This window comes from Gorilla gorilla, chromosome 18 (genome assembly GCF_029281585.2).
Source record: "Gorilla gorilla gorilla isolate KB3781 chromosome 18, NHGRI_mGorGor1-v2.1_pri, whole genome shotgun sequence".
Lineage (NCBI taxonomy): Eukaryota > Metazoa > Chordata > Mammalia > Primates > Hominidae > Gorilla > Gorilla gorilla.
The window spans coordinates 65,778,090-65,802,628 of NC_073242.2; the positions used below are offsets into that span (position 1 = coordinate 65,778,090).

At 42.8% G+C, this 24,539-nt stretch overlaps 1 pseudogene; it reads left to right on the forward strand.

Annotated features, from left to right (window-relative positions):
- Nucleotides 1-2,810: 2,810 nt before the first annotated feature.
- LOC115931707 (angiogenic factor with G patch and FHA domains 1-like) lies at nt 2,811-10,009 on the forward strand (annotated as a pseudogene).
- Nucleotides 10,010-24,539: the final 14,530 nt, after the last annotated feature.

A 24,539-nucleotide genomic window follows, 5' to 3' on the forward strand; every position in this document is an offset into this window, starting at 1 on the left:
TCTTTAACTCTGTAGCTGCCAGCACAGCTGATTTCTCTCAGCATGAGCTGCGAGTGTTCTACAATAAACTGCTAGGCAGGGCTGCATTCATTTAGCAATGAGTCAACAAAAACTCTAGGTCTGAATGCCCTGGCTGTCCTCTGACCCTAGTCACCACCTTAAAACACAGGGCCAATTTCTCTATCTATAGTGCCTTTGGCCAGCCATCCAACACTAAAAGAGGGCTATTCTAATTCACAGTATGTCCATAACTTTTGAACATCCAGTTTTATCCCATAATTACCTCTAAACCCTTTTTTAAAATTCTTTATTATGCATTCCAAAGGAGTCAGTTTTGATGCTTTTCCTCCCATTTCCTCCCTTGCAGCACACTTTCACTCTCATTTTCACTATCAGCTCCACCAGACCAGGTCCTATTATGGGAGTTCCAGACGCTGCTTAGCCAGGAACGTGCCTTCCCCTGTCACAGCCTGCTATGGCTGTGGCTCTGGCCCTACCAGCTGCATGCAGCATCCTAGGTCTGATTCCCCCTGCACTTACCTCAGAGCACACAGTTCACACTAAGGGACCTGTGCCTCCCCACATCACTCCCCACATTGGCCTATCTCGAGATTGTCTCTTTCACACACTTTCACACACCTTCCCTGCCCCAGGACTCCTCCTCAGATGAAATGAGCCTCTCTCATGTCCTGGGTGCGTTTACACACACCCACACACTCCTAGTTGGGGTGGCAAGCCGCTCTTGCCACACTGCCAGCAAGCTCTACCCTTGCTCCATTTGCTGCTCTATTGGCCAATTTCCTCCTTTTTTCCAGTTCCTGTCTCCAGATCTAGTGAAGCACTTTCACTTCATTAGTGGGAACACAAGGATCATCCAAATTGGGAAGCCACTCCTGTCGCCCCCCAGCTGCTCTGGACTGGATTAGTGGTCATTCACCAGGAGGTGATCAAGCTCCTCTTCATCCTTATGGGACAGTCTTCCCTGCCTTGGGCCCTTGCTCCTTACCGTGGTTCCTGAAGTGCTGGTATTGCCCTGCAACCCCATCCCTGGTTCCATCATACTGCTGGGCAGGGTGCCAGGACCCGGGGAGAGCCACTTTCCATCCGGGTGAAGCTCCTCCACAGTGCACCTTGGATGCCTGGTCTCCCCCAGCCCCAGGGCTCTAGTCCTGCAGGCAAAGGAGACAGTAAATCAGTCACCTCCAATCTCAGGTGGGCCCCCAGGAATGTAGCAGGATTTTTAAGGAATCAGAAAGACCGATGGATGGGGTTCAGGGGGATATTTATTAATTATTTAGGTGCACCAACACAGTTAGATTAACATCCAAAGCACTGAGCCCTGAACCAAGAGTTAAGTTACCTTTTAAGCATTTCATGGGTGGAGGGAGATCTGTGCAGGGGGAGTCATACTACAGAAGCAAGAAACAAAGACAGTTATTCAATTGAGACAGGCATTACATCATTTCTTACTTTTCAAGGAAAAACAAGTTTTGCGACTTAAGTTTATCTGTCTAGTGACCTTGCAGCTGCACAGCTAGGGAAACAGGGTCTTCACCATGCCTGGGAAGGGAGGAGAGACAAGACTCACTAGCCACAGAAAAACAGGCAGTTAGTTTTTAAAGGAGGACTCCAGCTCTTTCTCTTTCTCTTTCTCTGGGGGAGTTGGGTTTTCTTACATACAACTGAGTTTCTGCTTACACACTCTTTAATATCTTTTAATTCCTGTTCCAAAACCTTGTTATAGCTGACAAACTAGTTCAGTAAAGTTGCAGGATACAATATTAACATGAAAATTTGTTGCATTTTTATACACTAACAACAAAATATCTGAAAAAGGAATGAGGAAAACAATTCCATTTAAAATATTATCAAATAGAATGAAGTAATTCGTTAAATAGAGTGAGTTTAACCAAGAATATGAAAGATCTGCATACTGAAAACTATAAAACATTGATAAAAAAATTGAAGAATACAAAATAGGAACAATATCTTGTGTTCATGGATTCTAAAAATTAATGTTAATAAAATTTCCATACTACAAAGTCATCTACAGAGTTAAAGATATTTTTATCAACATTTTAATGCCATTAAAACAAATATAGAACAAACAATCATAAAATTAGTATGAAGCCACAAGAGACCCCAAATAGTCAAATACTGAGAAAAAAAAAACTCTGAAAACCTCAAACTTCCTGATTACAAACTATATTACAAAGCTATAGTCATCAAAATAGTATAGTACCTACCTAAAAAAACAACGGAACAGAATAGAGGACCCAGAAATTAACTCACACATATACAGCCACCTGATCCCACAGAATTTGAAAAAGATAGACACATCAAGAAATGGTGTAGAAAAAACTAGATATGCACACACAAAAAGTGAACCTTTCTCTTATATCATCAGAAAAATGAGTTTAAAATAAAGACTTAAATGTAAGAACTGAAATCATGAATCTTCCAAAAAATAGGAAAAAAGGTCATTGACACTGGTCATGGCAATCATATTTTGGATTCTACACAAAGAACACAAGCAACAAAAGCAAAAAAAGGAGAACTATGTCCAAGTAAAAAGTTTCTACACATTAATTGAAACAATCAACAAAATATAAAGGCAATGTAAGGGATGGGAGAAAGTATTTGTAAACCATATGTAGGATAATATGTTACTATCCAAAATATACATAATATTAATCAATACAAAAAAGGAAAAAAGAAAACACATGGCAGAACAAAACAAAAGCCAATACCCTGGTGAATTGGGCAAAACATCTAAATAGCCATTTTTCCAAAGACATAAAATGGCCAGCATGTATATTAAAAAGATGCTCAACATCACTAATTATCAGAGTAATTGAAATCAAAATCACGATAAGATATCATTTTATCGTGGTGTAAGGATAGTTGTTATCAAAAAGTCAAAAGATAAAAAGTGTTAGGGTGCAAAGAAAAGAGAATATTTGTACATTGTTGCTGAGCATATCCACTGGGCAGCCATTATAAAAAAAACACAGTAGGAGTTTCCTTAAAATTTTTAAACTAGAAGTACCACTGATCCCAATTCGGAGTGTGCAGCCAAGGGACATGAAATCAGTATCATCAAGGGCACTGGCACTCCTCTGACACAAATAAATGAATAAACTGTGAGAGAGAGATAATTCAGCTTTAATAAAGAATGAAATTCTTTCCTTTACAAAAATATTGATGAACCTTGAAGACATGATACTAAGTGAAATACACAGACAAATACTACATGATCTGATTTTTATGTGGAATAAGACAGAAAGAGAGAAAGAGAAGAAAGAGAGAGGGAAAGAAAGAAAAAAGAAGAAAAAAAAGAAAAGAAGAAAAGAAAAAGAAAGTAGAATTGTTGTTACCATGGGCTAAGAAGTGGGAAAGTGGGAAGATATCCATCAAACGGTGCACACCTTCAACTATATAATGAAAAACTGCTGGGGACCTAATATGCACAATGGTGACTACAGTGAATAATAATATGTACTTGGAATTTGTTTCAAAAGTGGATCTCAGGTGCTTTCACCACACACACAGAAAACTATAAAGCAATTATGTGAGGAGATAGATATGTTAACCAACTTCATTGAGATAATTTAAAGATGTATATATATCTCAAAGCACTCTATTGTATACCCTAAATATATACACGTTTCAATGTGTAAATCGTAGTTCAATAAATTTGGAAAAAAAAATAAGAGTAATCGGCAGGTCCTATCTAGCCACAGGTAAACTTTATTTAAAACTCTATTGACCACTGTTTCTGGCTCAACCCGGGAACAGCCCGAGCACTTCTGGCCCCTTGACTTCTTCAATGCTCCTCCAGCCATTCCTATACCTGGGGAAGATGTAATAGTTCCCAGGAATTTTCTGGTTTCCAGCTGCACAGATCGAGCAGGGCCATCAGCCATCCCCTTGCACATTGCCCACAGCCCCATTTGGCTCCTGGCAACGCATGTCAGGGCGTCCTGGAGGGGGTCACAGCAGCCAGCCTGGGCGAGGCTGCCTTTCACCGCCTGCACTCCCATGGTATCTGGCTCCACGGGTGTCCAGCAAGGCCCAGCGTAGCCCTCCTCACATTACCAGTTAAGACAATGTAACTGCAGAAGACACTGAGGAGGAAAATGGGAAAAAACATTGGCTCCTCTGTATTAAGGTAATTGTCATTAGATCATCCTTGTTGCAGACAGGATCACTATCATTACCAATGAAAAACCTGCTACAATTGGACTAGAAAATGATCTGGAGCATACTCTTTGAATCCCTGAAGGTGGCATCAGTAAGTTTCATGCAGACATTTATTTTGACCATGACTTTCAAAGTTATGTCTTGTAGATCAAAGCAGTCAAAATGGAACAATTATTAATGGGAAACGGATTGTTTAGCTGAAAACTAAATGTGACCCTGTGTACTTGAGCATAGACATGAAGTGAAAATTGGAGAGACTGTGTTACCTTTTCACATTCACCCTGGTAGTGATAGCTGTGATGGCTGTGACCCAGGGCAGGTTAGAGCTCACCTTCACCTTGATAAGAAAGATGAATTGCTTATTGGTTCAACACTAAGTAAGGAGAATAAAGAGTTGGAAATAAGAAAATAATTAAAGAAAATACAAGTAAAATACGGTTTACAGAATATAGACTATGAAGATGAATAGACATTGAAGGATCTATAATATAAAGATAGAGCTGGAAAACGTAGGGAGTAGATTGGAAGTGAAGAAACTTTCTAAAGAGATGATGCTCCTGCATCTATCCATTCTGAAACTACTGACAGCAACAAAGGTCAAAAGATGTTGAAGAAGATGGGTTGGAAAAAATGAGATGGCCTGGGGAAGGATGGTGGGGGAATGACAACTTCAGCTTCAGGGAACACACATAGGCTTGGGGACAGGCAATCCATCCTCAATTGAAGATATTCACCTTTTCCAAAACAAAAACAGACAACCTGGACAAAAGCATGAGAGGGGTTTGCTGAAAATTTCCCAGACACTAAACCTTAAAAAGATGATCTAGGGACCATGCCTTGGGTAAAAGGGACTGTAGGGTGAAGGTTAATCATAGGAGAAATCTCAAGCTTTTTTAAAAATAGAGTTTGGAAACTCATTTATTTTAATTTTTGCAGAACTGTTCTCCCCAAAAAAGTCTGCAGCACAAAAGAACTGTGGCACAGTTTTCCCATTTCTGATTCACAGTGTGTAATAAAGTTTGGTTTGCGGCTTTTAAAACCATGTTTTAAACTAATAAATAGTGACTGAATCAAGCTGTACAGTAAGTGGACTAAAGTTTACAGGGCACAGATCAGTTTATCAAGCTTCATGATTTTATCTTGTCATTTATGACATCCTTATAAACAAAAAGTTATATAGGCAAAACTCCTACAACCACTAATGACTTAAATGTACATTTGTCTTTGTCTCCACATATTCAAAGTAAGACGCACAGCAAAAGGAGCATCAAAAGTTTATAAAAATAAATCTGACTATATGCATCTTTGTTTATGCCTTTTAGAACCTACATAAAAGAACCTCTTGAACTTGAAACAGCCTAAAGAGTACTATTGATTAACTAATGAACAGGTGACATATTGTAGAAAATTAGTCTTTTATTTTTTTTCTGTAAAGAATCTCTTGATTTGTACTACATATTCAGCATTTACATTTGGTTCATTTCACAGCTAATGAGATACTTAGATTTGAACAACTGAGCAGAGTGTTGAAATAGTGTGCTGGTATTTGTAGTTTTCATAAATATTATTGCAGGCAATGGAGTTGAGCCAGAGAAATCTGATTTCTAGTACAGAAGGAATACTTAGCCAGGGTCTCAAGTTTAAGACATTTATTGAAAATGTCCTCAATTGCAATAAAAATATTATAACTCTTTAAAAAAATCTCTTTTCAATAAATTCTGAATTAAACAAAAAATTCAAATGATAACATTTTATGGAGTTAAGGAAGTTCTAGTGAGGTAGAATGGCAATTGAAGCCAAAATATCTTAATTCAGGAAAATAATTTTACCCGTATTAGTTTTATGTGAAAGAAAACAATAATTCTGACCATATACTATTTACTTCAGTGAAGTATTTCAGATATTTGTGCATAATACATAATTAATCTTCTAATGGTAAAAAAGTAATCACATTTTACAAATTATTACAATATTGTCTCTTGAAGAGAGTAGTATTTCAAATGAAGAAACTTGGAATTTCTTATGAGGTGATCTATGCCATAGAAAATCTAGTTAAAATATTTTACTTATGTGTGCAACGGTTGACACTTCTGCTTTTCAGGAAAATAACATGCTTTAAAAGATTCAAAATCTTTTTTTATTGACTGATTCAGACACTAGAGTCATTACCATGCCTGTGAGCTATGTCCAGCAATGAGTCAACATTTTACCTGTGTCCAGATCCACATATGACAGTCAAAATTCCAACCTTGGACTGTGTCTATGAGTGAGATTCAGGGCCTTAACAGTGGGCTTTGTCCATGTGTGAGACTGACAATTTTAATTTGTTGGCTGTGCACTGGCCCTGTAATGACAATGTCTGTACAACCAGAGGGCATTATAGCATATCCATAAGCTTCCTAAAACTTTGCAATGTTTCCAAAACTAGGAGACTGAAGACCTGATACATTGCCATAAGTACAGCTATAAGAGTTAAAATCTCTTCCATTGGTTGTGTACATGTAGGATAGTCCTCACTATGCCTGTGAAGTCGACCCAGGTATGTGTGAAAATACCACCTGTGGGCAGGGACCAAAAAGGAGAGCCACATCACCTGAATGGTGAACCACATATATGTCAGTATGCTGTGAGAGAAGAGCCCTGGCAGGAAAGTCACATCACCCGGCTGCTGAGCCCAGTGATACGTCACAATGCCTTCTGTGGGCAGAATCAAGGCAGGAGAGTCAAATTACCTGGGTGCTGGGTCTAGAAATATTTCACAAATTACCCTGTGGATAGACCCCAGGAAAGAAGAGAAGAGTCGTATGACCTAGGTGATGGGAGCAGAGATATATCACAATGCCCTCTGAGGAAGGGCACAGGCAGGAGAGTTACATCACCTAGAAAATATGGCCCAGGTATATTTCATAATCCCAACTACAGGCATTGCTTAGACAGGAAAGCCACATCACCTGGGAGTTTGGCCAACTGATTTCTCACAATCACTTCTTTAGGGAGAGTCTAGGAAAAGAAAAACAGTCAAATATACCAGGTTCTGGGCCCAGTAATATGTCCCAATTCCCCAGGTAAGCAGGTCCAAGGTAAAAAAGGAGAGTCACATCACAAGGTGATGGGACCAGAAATATGTCTAAATTCCAAATGGGGATAGGGTCCAGGCAGGAGAGGAGAGTTACATCACCTAAATGATGGACCCAGTGATATGTCACATTTCCCCCTGTGGGCTGAGCCCAGTGCAGCGAGGAGAGTCACATCCCCTAGGTGATTGGTGCATAAATATTTCAAAATCTCCTCTGAGAGAATAGCCCAGGCAGGAGAGTCACATCACTCATGTGCTTTGCCTAGATATAGGTCACAATCCCATGTTTAGATGGGACCCAGGCAGAAGAGTAAAATCAACCAGGTGCTGGGCAAAGATATGTGTGAAACTCACACCTGCAGAAATGTCCAGGGATGAGATTCACAATACTGCTTGTGACCTGGCTCCAAATATGAAAGTCAACACCTTTTGTGAATTCTATCCAAGTTCATGAGTCACAATGTCAACAGTGGACTGGATCTGTGCATGAGAGCCCCAACCTCATCTGAAGAAAGGTGTCCTAATAAAGGAGACACAGCGTCACAGTGTTTAATCTTGACCCAAAAGTCACTATCTTACCTGTGGTTTGGATGCATGTGTAAGAGTCACAGTTGCAACTTTCAATTGCCTCCAGATGTGAAATTCAGAACCTCAACTATGAGCTGTGGCCAAGTAAGTGAATGACAATCCTTACTGTTAGCTTAGTGTGGAGACAAGAGTCGCAATTTCCTCTTCGTGATGGACCCTATTATGAAACTCTCTTTACCACTTGAAGGCATTGTACAATATGCTTGAGTGTTGTAGGGCTCTGTGACATTTGTACAAGTAAGAAACTCAGAACATTACCTGTTGCCCTAAGCCTAGTTACTAAAGCAAACATCTATTTTATTGGCTGGGTCCAGGTATTAGAGTCATTACTGGGCCTGTGAGCTGGGTCCAAAAATGAGTCACCATCCCACCTGTGGCCAGATTTACACGACAATCACAATTCCTACTGTGGACTTTACCTGCATGTGAGAATCAGGAGCTCACCAGTGGTCTCTGTCCATGTATGAGGGTGACAATACTAATTTTCAGCAGTATGTGCCTATGAGAGTCACAATATCACCTGTGTTCTGGTTTGTATTATGAAACTCTCTGTACCACCCAAAAGCTTCATAATATATGTATGTGTGTCAGAATCTTCTGTAACTTTTTACAAGTAGGAGACTCAGGACCTTAAACTTTGGCCAAACTATGCGTGACAGTCAAAATCTCTTCTATTGGGTGGTTCCACATCTGAGAGACATCATGATACCTGTGTGCTGGGCCAAGGTAGAGGTCAATCTTACCTATGGGTGAACAGAAGGCAAGAGAGTCACATCACCTGGGTGAAGGGCAAGAGATATGTCACAATCATTTCTGTCGACAGGTCCCAATAAAGGAGATACATCACCTGGGTGCTAGGCCCAGTGATATATCACAATGCCCAGTGTCGGCAGGGCACAAGAAGGAGAGTCACATTACCTGGGTGCTTGGCCCAGTGGTATGTCACAATCCATTAGGTAGGGAGGGCACAGGTAGCAAAAGTGTCACATTACCGAGGTGCTGGGCTAGAGCTATAAGTCTCTCAGTCGTTCGGGGCAAGGGTTAGGATCTCTTCAGATATTCATGTAACACAGCCCCAACTCTTCCGTGCTTGGAAGCAAAGGCCAGTGGAGACCAAATAAGGCTTGAAATGTACGTCCCCTAGAAAAGCAGAATGTCCTGGGCTTTGACCTCTCCCCTTTAAGCATAACCAGATCATAACCTGTCTTCTGACTTCTCACTATGCCCAGCACTGGAAAAAGGCTCCTGACTCCACTCCCTCACCTCTCCATCCCTCCACTCTTACTGGGCAGATCAGAGACCAGGAGACCTAAACTCCAGCACAGCCAGAGGAGAAGCGAATCCAAAGTGCGCTGTGGCAGCGAGGGCTGAGCTGTCATGGCTGCCCTAAACCAAAGCTGCAAGCCCAGGCTGCGGTCCAGGTGGCAGTCGGTGCTGGTTCTGTGATGCTGCTGGGAGGCCTGGAACAGCCTGTGCACCTGCCACTTATTCCCTTTCTTAAGCCCCGAAAACATGAACATTTTCCCAAGGTTTTCAGATATGCCCAGGCACCACTAGTTGAAAGTGGCGATAATGGCATTCTTCATTATGGTTTATCACCTCGCCCAGGCAGCAACCAGCCCCGACCTCACCAATCCAGCAGCCCCAGGCTGGAGGTGATCCTGTCAAGCCTCCACCCTGCAGCTCCACTCCTCCTTTTATTCTTCTTCCTCTACCACAGGGATACTTTTGGTCATCGTCCCTGTTGTCACAATGTGGCGCCTGACACCACGGAGACCCTGGAACCCCGCTGAACTCAGGCCTTACAGGGGTCAGGTAAACAAGTAGGAAGTCCAGGAGAAGTCATCTGCCACCTCCAGAATGAGAAGCACAAAACTCCCGCACTCCAGGAAGAAGTCAGGAGCCCATGGGGGAGGCAGGAGCAGCCCGCAACAACTTCGACATATAGGGTGCTCCGTGGCTCATGCTTGTGTCCTGCAGGCTGGAGCCCGCACCAGGGTCCTCAGTCTTTGTTCTGGATGTGGAATTAGCACTCCGGCAGCTTACCCAGGCATCCCCGACAGGGAACGGGTAGAAACAGTGAGAATCTTCAGCACAGCGGATCCCCTAACCCTGGCAGCAACCAGCCCTAACCCCACGTGACACCAGCAGCCCCAGACTAGAAGCAGTCACATCAGGCCTCCTCCCTACAGCAACTCTCCTGCCTTTTTTCTTTTCTCCACGGTGCTAATCCCCTACTTTTGGTCATCCTCCTTGTCACAGTGGGGCATCTGGCACTGTAGAGACTTGGGAAATGCGCAGATCTGGGGTCCTGCAGCATCCAGGCGAACATGCCGGGAGTCAGAGAGGAAAGCCTTCTGAAGCCTCCAGAAAGAATGGAACAGGACCTGGTACTGCAGGAAGAAGTGGGACACCCAGTGGGGGATGAAGGTCCCACACACCACAGCGGTAAACATGTAAGGTGCTCCCTGGCCTGTGCCTGTTTCCTAGACATTGGAGTCCACGACCAGGCCTGTGGTCACCCTTCCACACACATAATAAGCTGTTGGGCTGGCTGCCTCACCCAGCACCTGGGTCACACCAGAGATAATCCTGGATGCTGCTTTCCCGTGGGCTGCAGTGCCTGCCACTTTAGCCACCCCAATTCTCCGCGGTATCCAGTTCTCCAGCCTGGGGATTCTCATCACCCAGTGATTCCAAAAAAAAAAAAAAAAAAAGATTTACAATGGCATGACCAAATGCCACAAACAAACAACCAAAATATCTGAGGGAAGTCCATTGGTCATTTCAATTTTTCAAAGGTGACAATTGTCCCTCCTTGAAATCTTGAGAGTGCGTGAACAGGATATTCTAATAGACGTGCAATTCACACTAAAACTGATTGAAAAGCAAATTCTGATTCCTAGGTACTTTTTATTCTCAAATTGTGTCTGTTTCCCCTGCCCCCATCAAAATATAAGAGTGATGACTACTTGTCTTCTTAGTACTCTGGGGACACAACCTTACATGGAAGTGTGTCAAAAACAACATTCCAAAAGGACTGTCACTTCCAATTTTCAAGCAAGATGGGAAACTAACCATGATGTATGAAACATTGTCAGCCAAAATGCACAATTAGTAATGTAAAAATGAATGGATAAACTATTCTAACTATGTGAGGCCATCATGGCAATTTGGACATCAAAAAACATTACCAAATTCAGGAACAGGAACTTGTAAGGTCATGGCTGTTAGGAAGCTTAACTTCTGTTTACTAGAACCTATCAAAGTTATTTCTCTATGTCAATCTGTACAAACAAACCTTGAGTTGTTTACTTCTATGGAATTCCTATAGAATCCAAATGGGCATTATGCTTCTGGCACCATCTTCACACCACTGGTGCCAGTGGAATTGCTCTTGCTTGTGCTTCCACCTATTTTGTTAAGTGTGGAAATATGTAGTGACAGCGTGGGTTTGAAAGATACTGAAGTAATGGCTGGGGCCTCCTGGGTGGGTGGGTCAGGTCTTCTGAAGCCTAAGCCTTTTTACAATAAATAAGTTATAGGTAAGGTTAGAAAAAAATAAAGAAAACAAAATGGAAATGATTATCTTTCTTTGCTCACCATAAAGACAAACACACAGGGTCTAGACTTGTCTGTTGGAGCCAGGCTTGTCCTGGGAAAGTGGGAAGCACTGAGCAGGAGCAATGGAAGAAGGAGGGCAGGTGAGATGGGGCTCCCGGGGAGATGCAGCCAGGGTCAAGGCCTGGCCCACTCAGGCTGGCAGGGGCCTTCTGAAGGCCAGGAAAGATGGCCCAGGACACTGAAGTTTCAAGCAGCCCATCTGAGCAAAGATCTGTCCAGGTCATACTGAATCTTAGCAGTCCTGCCAATAGGGGGCCTCATCAGTCCTGAGGATATCAGTCACAGAGCCATGGGGCTGGTGGGTGAGGTGGAAGAGCTGCCAACTGCGAATGTGGGAGTCCACTGCCCAGCAGACTGGAGAGAGCCTCCACGGGTGCTGGCCCTAGTGCTGTTAGTCTGTGGGTCTGTCAAGACGAACATGCAGACCTCTGTGACCATGCCCAGCTACCAGAGCCTTATGTCCTTAGTCTGCAGAAGTGTAGGACAGTGGAGACTGGATAGGACTTGAATGGGAGGCCCCCTAAAAAGACAGTGTCATGAGCTTTGGCCTCTCCTCTTCTCTCTGAGTAGAACAAGATGACTACCTCTGTCCTCTTTTCTTGCAGCGCCCAGCATTCCCACTCCCACTGCTCTGTCTCTCCAACCTTGGAAACTTCCCCGGCAGGACAGAGATCAAGCCACTAGAATCTTGGCACAGTTAGATGAGGTACGAGCCAGAAGAGGGCAAGGGCGATGGAGGCATGGGCTGCACTCTACTGGTGCCCCAGACTCAGGCTGCATGCCCAGGCTGCAGTCCACAGGGTACTCGGTGCAGGTCCCTTCACCCCACAGTAACCTGGATCAGCTGCTGTGGCTGCAGATTCTTCCATTTCTTGAGTAACTGGGGGGTGTATCATTTCCAAATCTTTTCAGACAATCCCTGGTGACTCCTGGCAGGGGGTGGTTATCATGGGATCTCCAGAGGGCCCAAGGCCTTGCCCCCAAGCAGAACCCAGCAATCCCTGTGCCCCCCCAGGCACTAAGCATTTGTGGTGGGCCTCTTTCTGGAATCTCACCTTCTCCTCCTGTTCATCCTCCGTCTTCCTCAACCCGGTACTTCTGGCTATCCTCCTTGTCATCACAATGGGACAACTGAGTGCTGGACACTCAGAAACTGCCTTGCAGACCTCGAGTCCTTCCCAGGCCTGGCCAACAGGGTGGGGAAATGGAGAGAAGTCATCTTCTGCCTCCTGAAGGCTGCTAGCATCAGGGCTTGACACACTGAGGCTGGCAGGGGCCTTCTGAAGGCCAGAGGAGATGGCCCAGGACACAAGGCTGAAGCAACCTGTCTGACCCAAAAATCTGCTTATGTCCTCCTGAATTTCAGCAGCCTTCCAAAGGTGGGTGTGATCAGCCCTGGGTATCAGAGATACTGGAGGGCAGCAGCTGCTAGGTGGGGCACGGGCACAATTTCATTTGCAGAAGCTGCACGGAGTGGATAAAGAGAGAGTCCTGTGTGGGAGTCTCCCCTGGTGGATCATAAGGGAGGTGAAGTCTTTGTCATAGCCTCAAGTGCAGCTTGTTAGGATAGCAATTCCAGTGAAGCTGGAACAAGCTGGCACTGCTCAACCAGGCCTCCGAAAACACCATATTTTTTTCCACCAAATCTGGGCCTGGATGGTGATGTGCACACGCACAGAGTCCAGAGGACGAGACCATGGTCAGCGGTGGTGCTGGTGTGTGCCATGAAGGCAGCTGGGGAAGGCCCTCAAGGAGGGAGGAGGAGCCAGCTTCTCCTGTGGGGCCCTGGGCAAGTCATTTCCCTCTTTGAGCCTCTGTTTCCTCATCTGGAAAATCCACGAAGCCTGTTGTGCAGTCCTCAGACGGTCATTGTAAGGTTCAAAGGAGGAAGGAAATTTGAGAGTTTTTGTGCCTCCCTCTTCCTGACAGGGATGATAGTGAGAACAGTGGTGATAGCCACATGCAGCTGAGTCCTCAGGAGGTCCTGTGAGGAAGTTGTTCCCATCACACTTCTCAGATAAGGAAACAGTCTCAGGGAGGCCTGGCTGCATGTCCAAGGTTACACAGGCAGTGAATGTTGGAACTGGGAGTAAATCTAGAATCAGGGCTCACTGGAAGTGGTGGGAGCATTGCACCAGCTGCCTCAGGCAGTTATCCAAGATCTGATGTCAATGGGGCTAGGGAGTAACTCGGTGTGGGAAGCACAGTCTCACTGACCCTGTTTCTGACTCTGCTAGGTAGGGACCTTTTTAGAGAGTCTGGATGGTGCTGCTGCTGCAGGTGAGTAGGCCTGTGGCTGTGGCAGGGAGGGGCTCCAAGGAGTCAAGGACAGGGCTCCTCCCTCCCAGCTGGAGTTCTCCACATCAAGAGACCAGGGTGTCTTCCTCCTCTGGCCCTTCCCTCCTGTGGCCATAGTGCTTGGAATGCCTTCATTAGGGGAACCAGAGAAAGAGCCTTAGAGAGCCGGGTTCAGAGTGGATTTGGAGAAGAGTGAGGGTGGGGGCAACCTTACTTTGTGACTTGTTAAAATCCTACCATAGAATTAACTGGAGGTACTTGGTGTCTTTGGAGGCCAGCTGTGGAAAGAGGAGGGAAAGATTTCTGGTAAGGACTCAGGATCCTTGGCTGCTCCAAGTGGGAGACTTGGGTAGGGATGTCAAGGAGCCATGGGTTGGTGAGAGTTCAAAGGACAGGCCTTGTGGGGGAAGCTAAGAATTGGTGCTCATCACTGCTACCACCTTGATGGTACAGGGTGCTGTGCCCTCTCTCGACACACTTCTCACTGACCTGATGATGCTGGAAATTTCCATAAAGGATTATATGGATGTGTGTGAGACTGGGGCAGGCAGGCAGGGTGGGGACCAGGATCCTGAAGCTTGTGAGGACAGAGTCCTGGACTGAGCCCTGAGATTGCAGCACTCAGCAAACCTCCTTTCCTGAGAGCCTATCAGATGCCCCTGTGAATATGGGTGTCAGGTCCATCTTATCTATGAGTGATGGAGGCTCCAGCAAAGACACCAGTTCCTATTCCTTGAGTGGTGAAGCTACATAACTGAGTCTCAGCCTCTGCCTTAGGTGGTGCTCACTGGAGAAGAGAGAAACTCGGCCCCTCCTAAAACAGGCAGTTCCTAAGTTGTTGAGTACCTTCTTTGTTTCCAAGGACTTCATCATCACAGAGAATCAGGACAAAAAGTCACTGAGACTCAGTGTCCCTTCTGTGGAGCCCAGAACCTGATGCAGTTTCAAGTCCTGTTTTATGCACATGCCCTGAACTTGGCCACCCTGACAGTGGTGCAGCATGGGAAGTAGAGGGGATGAGGGCTAGTCATGGGCCAGAGGCCCTTTCTGAGGGATCTTGGCCATCTACCTTCTAAGAAAATATAAACAACACTAATAAAGGAGAAACATGAGCAGCTGGGACCCTCACTTCAAGGGAGGGTGGGGATGTGACATTCAGAGACCGTACTGAAGAGGATGCTCCTTGGCTCCATCCTCCGCATCTTAGATTTATTGGGAAGGTTTGATACACAGGGAAGGAGGAGATCCATCCCAGTGGAGGGTTTGATTAGGGGAACAGAATCAATGATAAATTCCTAGTGAAGGGACTGTTTATATCCAACTCTGAGAACAGGTTAGGGCTACATGGGATTGGAGGGGAGGGTGGGACCCCTTAAAAGAAAAGTTCCAGAGACTCACCCCCGTCCCATCCCTCCCCCACAATTCCCATTTATCATCTTCCACCCAGGACCTGTCAGAATCCTGTCCTTCCTTCTGTCTCCAGATCAAAGTCCTTCAGGAAATGCAACTGCTTCAGTGACAAGAGATAATTGTCATCTTCTCACTGAGAGGAATTCGTGGTTTGGTTCCAGTCCATGAAGTGTGACACAGTCAGAATAAAAGGTGAGGGCTAAGCAGATCAGAAGAGAGTAGGGGAAGACTCTATCTTGCAGCCAGCTCCAGAGAACCTGTGGCCATGACTCCCTGGTCAACATTAGGCCCTGCTTTTTGGGGAACCCCAGGCAGGCAGTGGGAAGCCTGAGGTGTGGCTCCTGGTAGCCTCACAGCTGCCAGTATTTCCAGAAACTCCTATTTGTTCTGTCAGCTGAGCCCCCATCCCAGTAGGCCAGCAACACCCTCAAGACCAAGAAGAAGCCATGGTGAATCTCAGGGCCACTGAGTTCCTGGGCTGGCAGGGACAGATTGCCTCAAGGCTCAGTGACATTTGGGCTGAGTATGGGCTTTAGGAATCAGACAGCTGCACTGGGCTCCCGTTACACAGTGTGTATTATTCTTCCTCCTGATTTCTTTACTACATTGTATGATTTCACTCTATGAGGTACTTATGGATGTTCCATTCATAGAAACTCAAAGTAGAAGAGTAGTTCCCAGGGGCCAAAAGAAGGTTAAGGGGGGCTGTTTTGTTTTGTTTTTTTTTTAACAGAAACAGAGATTCAGTTTTGCAAAATGAATAAAATTCCCAATGAATATGGATGATGGTTGCAGAACAATCTGAGCATGATTAATTCGTGTGACCTGCACATTAAAAATTGTTAAAATAGTTAATTTTATGTATACTTTACCACAATGTATAAAAGGACTTTTAAAAATGAACAGACTGCAGATATCTGCAACAGCATAAATGAATACCACAAATATAATCTCGCATTAAAAACTGATGTAAAAGTATCCATACTACATAATTTCATTTGCATTAAATCCAAAAATCAAAACTCATGTTCTGGCTTGCACTAATGATGAAGTAGCTAGTTTAACACTCTCACTGAGAATAATGATGGATCCTGGATAAAATAGTATATATGTGTGTGTATATATATATATATATATGTGTGTATATATATATATGTGTATATATATATATATGTGTGTATATATATATATGTGTATATATATGTATGTGTATATATATGTGTGTGTATATATATGTGTGTATATATATATATGTGTGTATATATATATGTGTGTGTATATATATATATGTGTATATATATATGTGTGTATATATATATGTGTATATATATATATACACACACATACACACTGGATAAAATAGTATATATATATATAATTATAAACACTTCTACATATAATAAATATATCAGATATGTGTGTATAAGAAGTGAATGAGCAAGTCCCCTGTGCCCTCCATAGGAGAGACAAGTATTGAAGTTAGAATCCAGCCCAATTAACACTCTCTTTAAAAAATCAGCACTCTTCAAAGGGACAAAACAGAATCCAGAGTCTCTATAACTCTTGTATACAGTCTCTAGTGTACAATTTTCAAATTCATGAGATGCGTAAAGACACATGAAAATGTAATATGTACACAAGATAATAAGGAGGCAGTAGACATCTCCAAGATGTCCAAGATATAATCAGCAGATAAGAATTTGAAGGCAGCTATTAGACATATGCTCATGGAGGCAAAGGAAAATGTTCTCATAAATGAACAGATGTGGAACCTCAGCAAAGACATGAAAAAATAGCCAAATAGAAAAATAAGACACAAAAATAATACTTTTGAGGTTATCTATAGATCAGAAACAGAAGACACAGCATAGGAATTATTCAATCTGAAGATAGAATTAAACAAAAAAAAACCACAGAAGTTTAAGGAAAATGAACAGAGCCTTCAGACCTGAGAGATGACTGAGTCTGAGAAAAGGGGAGAGACAGAAAAAAGTAAATGGGGTACAAATTAAATGGGGTGCTCAGCCCTGGGGGAGAGGAAAGTGGTGTGCGCCTCACGAGGCATGCTGGGAGTTGTAGTCTCTTTATCTGTTCCAGACGGTGGGTTGTGGGGCTGCAGGATGACAATCCCAGATTGAGATGGGGTGGAGGCTGTGTGCAGCCCTGCAGGAACGGGCAGGGCGGTGTAGACCTCTTTACTTACCAAGCTTTGCTGCCCATTGATTCCGTGACAAACCCTTCCCAAGAGGATTCAGGAGAAGATCTTGAGGGGCACTCAGGGTCTTTCCAGAACATCTGTGCCTCCTCCAGCCCCTGGAGCCGCCTGCTTTCCTAAGTAGTTTTGGGAACTGGTCTGAGGTCCCAGACGCTGTCCACTGTGCAGCTGCCCTCCACTCTCTCTAACCACAGTGCAAGTTCAGCTGCCTTTGATAGATATCCACCGCCTGGCCTGGGGATACACAGGTTCAGAGCTTTGCAGGGAGTGAGCATGGGCTGTGGCTTCGTGAAAATGACACCCTCCTCAGTGCCTTTTTGAAGAAGTGGGTGTGGAGGCATGAGGGAGGGTTATCATTGGGTTACCAAAGTGCTGCTAAGAGCAGAGTAGAAAACCCCAATTCCCAGCCATGTGTCTGGTGTGACATTTCGCCAACTCATTTAAGTGTGCAGGCTGCCAAATATCTACATAAAGACTATGATAGTTTAGGCATTTTACACTTAAAATCATTGGCCTCATGTCCACTGAAACCTGACTGGCCAGTGTCTCCAAGACAGATGATAACTTGATCCCTCAGGAACAGATGGTGCTCCAGCCTTGTGGGAGTGACATTCAAGGTATAGAGCACTTGAGGGGTCTTTGAAACCTGTCAGTTTTCACATCTCTGCTTTGGGTGAAAAGCTCATCACCCACAGTAGTCAGGGATGTGCCTTTACTTGCTGGGGCTGATCTGTGGAAACTTTATGTCTAGACAATGGAAACATCCAGGAACATTTCTTCTTTCATATAGCCTCTTAATAATTGACGCCTTAAAGTCCTATGTCCTCATGGACAGTTCCTTTGATTCCTGGATAGTACCAACTTTCATGCTGTTTAATCTGTAAAAACCTGAGTGTTAATCTCGATGCAAATAAGACCCTGTTCTTTCTCATTTAAATGCTCACTTCATTCCTTGTCTAATATTCTGAGTAGGATATCCAGTACTGTGTTGAAAGAAGTAGTGAGAATGAGCACCTTTATCTTATAATAAACCTTAGAAAAAAAAATTCCAACATTCCACCATCGACTATGTTAGCTATGGGCTTGTCCTATAACTAGTAAAAAATGTGTCTCTTTATTGTGAGGTATATCATTTCTATATACAATTTGTTATAAATTTTATTAGGAGTGGATTTTAAATTTTGTCAATGCATTTTTAGGCATGCATAAACATAGTCAAAATTTTTCATCTTTTTGTTGTGTAAATAAGGTGTATGGCATTTACTGATTTCTGCAAGTTAAAATATTCTTGCATCCCAAGAATAAATCCAACTTGACCATAATAAACAATCCTTTTAAAGTGCTTTTGAATCTTATTTGCAACTACTTTGTGGATGATTTTGCATCTATGTTCATCAGGGATATTGGCCTGCAATTTTTTTTTCTTGTAATGTCCATCTCTGGTTTTGGCATCAGGGTAATGCTGGCTTCATAAAATGAGTTTGGAAGTATTCCTCCTTCTTCAATTTCTTCAGATATTTGGTTCTTTTTAAATGTTTCGTAAAATTCAGCAGTAAACTCATCAGATCTAAACCCCTTATTCATTACTGATCTATTCATATTTTCTATTTTTTATGCTTCGGTGTTGGTAGGTTGTACATGTCTATAAATTTATTTATGTCTTTACCTTATCCAATTTTTTGGGAAATAATTTTACATAGGGGTCTATATTCATAGCAGTCATAATATTTTGTATTTCTGTTTTACCAGTTGTAATGTCTTCCCTTTAATTCAGATTTTATTTGAGTATTTTTTCCTGATATAGCTAAAGATATGTCAATTTTATGTTTTCAAAAAAAAACAAGCTCTTACATTTTTCTATATTTTTTGGTTTTTTTAAGTCTCTATTATATTTATTGCTCTTCTGATTCTTCTCTTTAATTTCATCATCTGGTAACTTTGGGATGAGTTCTTTCTTTTCTAGTTCCCTGAGTCGTATCATCATTTATTTATCTGTGATCTGTCTTCTCTTTGGAGAAGGTGTTTACTGTCACTCAGTCTTACTTAGATTGGCACCGATATGCACTATGGTCATTTTGTTTGAGTCCATCAAACTTATGACTCTAAGATTGCACCTTTGACATACTTGTAAGCAGCAGTGCTAAAAGTCCACACAATGAGTAGAGGTTTTATACTGAGAGAATTAACCCCATGTTTTGGGAGGTCCTAATAGCAAATGCTCTTTTTCTATTTTATGACTCATCAGTGCCTGAACCATAAGGCACAAGGAATGTGCACCTCATCATGAGAGGGCTTTTGACAACAGCAAAGGAAGCAGCAGCACAGAAAAGGAAAGTCCACTGTCCTTGCTTGCCTGACAGTAGCATTTGTTAGAGTAACTGAGTGACATGTCTAATTCTCTCCAAAGTGAAAGTCCCTTCTGTTTCTGCAGTTTTATGAAAGACCATCCTTGGGCCTGTCCTGAGAGTTTGCAATAATAAACAATGTTCAGATGACTACTCAGGCATTTAATAGTGATAATCAGGTCAGATGAAGTAACAACAGAGATATAGCCTGACTTTTGGTAATCAGGATGAAAGTGGTGACTTATTAAGGTGCTGTATTTTTACTGCCTTGACAGGCAAGTGTCTTGCGAACTGCCTGCCAAACACAGGCTAAACCTGATGACATATTATACTGGAGCAGAGTCAATTGACCACCTAAGTCTAGGTGATGCGTGTGCTTTAGTGTGGGCAGGGAAGGCAACTCATGATAAAGGCCACAAACTGTTATTTAGACCAAAGCAAAAGTCCACCAGCAACTGGTGGCTCTGACTGAGGTGACTTTTAATGTATCATGAAACCAGTAGGCCAAAAGCAGTTAAAGTTGAGCCAATGTCCTCAACTTTAGTCATGGTTGGGTAATCCAGTTTGTGTTGTGAGTTGTTTGATTAGCCTCCCTTTACCCAATTGGTGAGGGAGAAATTACCACCCTAGGGCTACTGGAATAGTTAAAACCATGGCACCAATCATGGGACAGATGAGATTGACAGCAGTTATTCATTACATGTAATCATGGAAGGAAGAAAGTACTGTAAGGTAAACAGACCCACACAGGCATTGCACTTGGGAGCAGAGAGAACAAACAGGAAGTGTCAGGAGAAGGCTTTGTAGTATTAAGAGGGTGAGATGCTCCTGGTTCCCAAAGGAAGCTGTTATTGGTTGGTCTGAATAATTCTGTGATCTTGGGGAAAACTGAAACATATTATGTTGCCAACTGCTAGGACTACAACAACATGCTACAACAGTGTAACGCTGTAATGTACTATATACTATAATGCTAATTACAGTATGTTCTCACTTTGTTGATAGGTTCGTGGAAACTGACTTTAAGTGAAACAAAATGCTATATATCATAGGGAATGATCTCTTGTTTATATGAATTAACCAATGGTAAAATTGGTTTTATTATATAGTACACTGTTTTACTTAAAGTCACAGTTGCCAAGAATCTATCAATGACGTTAAGTGAGCACTTACTGAACATGTATTTTAGTGATGTGTAATACAAAGTAGCTATATAAAATATACTATATAAAGTATACTATTCATGTACAAAACTACATTTGCTACACATTGCAGTCATGAACCATATAACAATGTTCTAGTATAGCGGGACTGATAAGGAATCAGAGAGACCGAGGGGTTGAGGAGGATATATATTATTTAGGTGCACTGACTCTGTCGGATTAACATCCAAAGGACTGAGCCCTGAACAAAGAGTCGGGTTACCTTTTAAGCATTTTGTGGGGTGCGGGGAGATCTGTGCAGGGGGAAGCATATTACAGAAGTGAGAAACAAAGACAGTTGTTCAACTGAGACACGCATGACATCACTTATTACTTTTCAAGGAAAAACATGTTTTACGACTTGAGTTTATCTGTCTAGTGATCTTGCAAGCTGCACAGCTAGAGAAACAGGGTGTTCACAATGCCTGGGAAAGGGAGAGATAAGGCTCACTAGCCACAGGCAGAAAAACAAGCAGTTAATTTTTAAAGGACTCCAACTCTTTCTCTTCCTCAGGGGGAATTGGGTTTTCTTATATACAGCTGAGTTTTTGCTGACACATTCTTTAATTTCTTTTAATTCCTGTTCCACTAGAAACTGAGAGACCATATATATAACCTTGTTTTGTAATGAGTAAGTATATGTAAACCTACCTTTAAAGGCCAAGGGAGTTGAGAGGTTGAAGATAGAGGCTGACAGATCAAGTTTCTCAGAAAGAAACATTTAAGAGGGACTTATGAATAGAAGCTATATCACAGATGGCTGAAGATGGTGGATCCCTGCAGTGTTACCCCCTAAACCCAGACACTTATCACATGAAAGGAATGTGTAGGACAATGGAAATCACCATATAAATTTGCCTAAGTGTAGGATTTATGCTAAGTATTTGTTAACAATAACATCAAGGTTGTTTTGACTTAAGGGTAGGGCTTACGGAAACAGTAGGTTTCAATATATAACATAGATACTTGAAACCCTTCCAAAAAGCATTAAAGGAAGTACCTATGTCATCATTTTAATTTTTTATTTAGTAATTTAAAATCTTAAAAGTCTTGTTATGTGAACTAATCTTAAGTTTCTCACTAAAAATTAGCATGACTAAGCATGAAAATAATAGTTTTAAGACAGTTTTTCCCCCAGAACCAGTGATTGGATAATAGGATTCAGGCACTGCCCCTTCTGGTTCTGAGTGACAGAATGTGAACCAACTTGTAGCCAAATGAAGACAGAGTGAAACGTTCCTAGTTGCAGCCCTTTCCAGGGAGGACTTCCTCCTTATGCTGAAGCCCAGCCCACTCTGTGAAACACTTGCATTTAACCCTGTATATAAGGTTATTTTTGTTAATAAATTATATATATACATATATGTATATATATTTTGTTTATAAATTATATATATACATATATGTATATATGTTTATAAATTATATATACACGTATATATATTTTGTTTATAAATTATATATATACATATATATGTATATATATATACATATACGTGTGTGTGTGTAATCCCAACACTTCGGTAGGCTGAGGTGAGAGGAGATCTTGAAACCAGGAGCTCAAGACCAGCCAGGGCAACATAGTGTGAGCACCCCACCCCCAGGTTTTCTACAAAAAAAAAAATACATATATATATATATATATATTTATACATATGCCAGGCATGGTGTGGTGTGTCTGTGGTCCTAGCTACTTGGGAGACTTAGGTTGGAGGGTCATTTAAGCCTAGGAAATAGAGTCTGCAGTGAGCTGAGATCAGGCCAGTGCACTCCAGCCTGGGTGACAGAGTGAGATCCTCTTTCTCTTTCTCTCCCTCATTCTGTGTGTGTGTTGGGGGGTGGGAGGGTGGAGTGTGTGAGTGTGTGTGTATTATTCAAAACGAAAACAATATAATGATAATTATTTTTATTTTTTTTTGAGACAGAGTCTCACTCTGTCACCCAGGCTGGAGTACAGTGGTGCGATCTCAGCTCACTGCAACCTCTGATCCCAGATTCAAGCAACTCTTCTGCCTCAGCCTCCCAAGTAGCTGGGATTACAGGTGCCCACCACTTTGCCTGGCTAATTTTTGTATTTTTAGTAGAGACATGATTTTGCCATGTTGGCCAGGCTGGTTTCAAAATCCTGAGCTCAAGTGATCCACCCACCTTGGCCTCCCAAAGTGCTGGGATTACAGGCATGAGCCACCATGCCTGACCAATGACAATTATTGTAAATTTTAGATTTTACAATCTTTGTGGTCTCTTGGCTTTTGAGGCAGCCTGAGCTTTGAAAACAGGCAATTCTCTATTGCAGCAATGTGCAATAGAACTAAAATGTGAGCCACACGTGTCGATTAAAATTTTCTAGCAGCGGCCGGGCGTGGTGGCTCACGCCTGTAATCCCAGCACTTTGGGAGGCCGAGGCGGGCGGATCACGAGGTCAGGAGATCGAGACCATCCTGGCTAACATGGTGAAACCCCGTCTCTACTAAAAATACAAAAAATTAGCCGGGCGTGGTGGCGGGCACCTGTAGTCCCAGCTACTCGGGAGGCTGAGGCAGGAGAATGGCGTGAATCCGGGAGGCGGAGTTTGCAGTGAGCTGAGATTGCGCCACTGCACTCCAGCCTGGGCGACAGAGCCAGACTCCGTCTCAAAAAAAAAAAAAAAAAAAAAAAAAATTTTCTAGCAACAACATAAAAAATGAAAAATGAGTGAAATTGATTTTAATAACCTAACCTAATATATCCAAAATATTTTAACAAAAGATCAGAATTAAATTATTAAAGATATATATAATATGTAAATCTTTAAAATACTTTCTTGTATCCACCTGCCTCAGCCTTCCAAAGTGCTGGGATTACAGGCATGCATCACGAGGTCAGGAGATCGAGACCATCCTGGCTAACACGGTGAAACCCTGTCTCTACTAAAAACACAAAAAATTAGCCAGATGTGGTGGCAGGCACCTGTAGTCCCAGCTACTCGGGAGGCTGAGGCGGGAGAATGGTGTGAACCCGGGAGGCGGAGCTTGCAGTGAGCTGAGATCACATGCCACTGCACTCCAGCCTGGGCGACAGAGCGAGACTCCATCTCAAAAAAAAAAAAAAAAAGACAAAAACAGGCAGGAGCCACTGTGCCTGGCCGATCCTTTGACATTTTTTGAAACTTGTGTTTGAGCATATGCCCCACTTAGCATATGACTGGATTTTACGAATATTTTCTGTGTGCATGAAAGAATGTCTTCGATAGTTCTATTAGATATGTATTTGTATAAAATGTATAAAATTTTGGCTAGATGCAGTGGCTCATGCACATAACCCCAGGACTTTGGGAGACTGAGGTGGGTGGATTGCCTGAGGTCAGGAGTTCAAGAGCAGCCTGGCCAACATGGTGAAATCTCACCTCTACTAAAAATACAAAAATTGGCCAGGGGTGGTTGCCGGAGCCTGTAATCCCAGCTACTCAGGAGGCTGATGCAGGAGAATCGCTGGAGCCTGGGAGGTGTCCGTTGCAGTGAGACAGGATCATGCCACTGCACTCCAGCCTGAGCGACAGAATGAGACTCCGTCTCAAAAAAAAAAAAAAAAAAATTAAA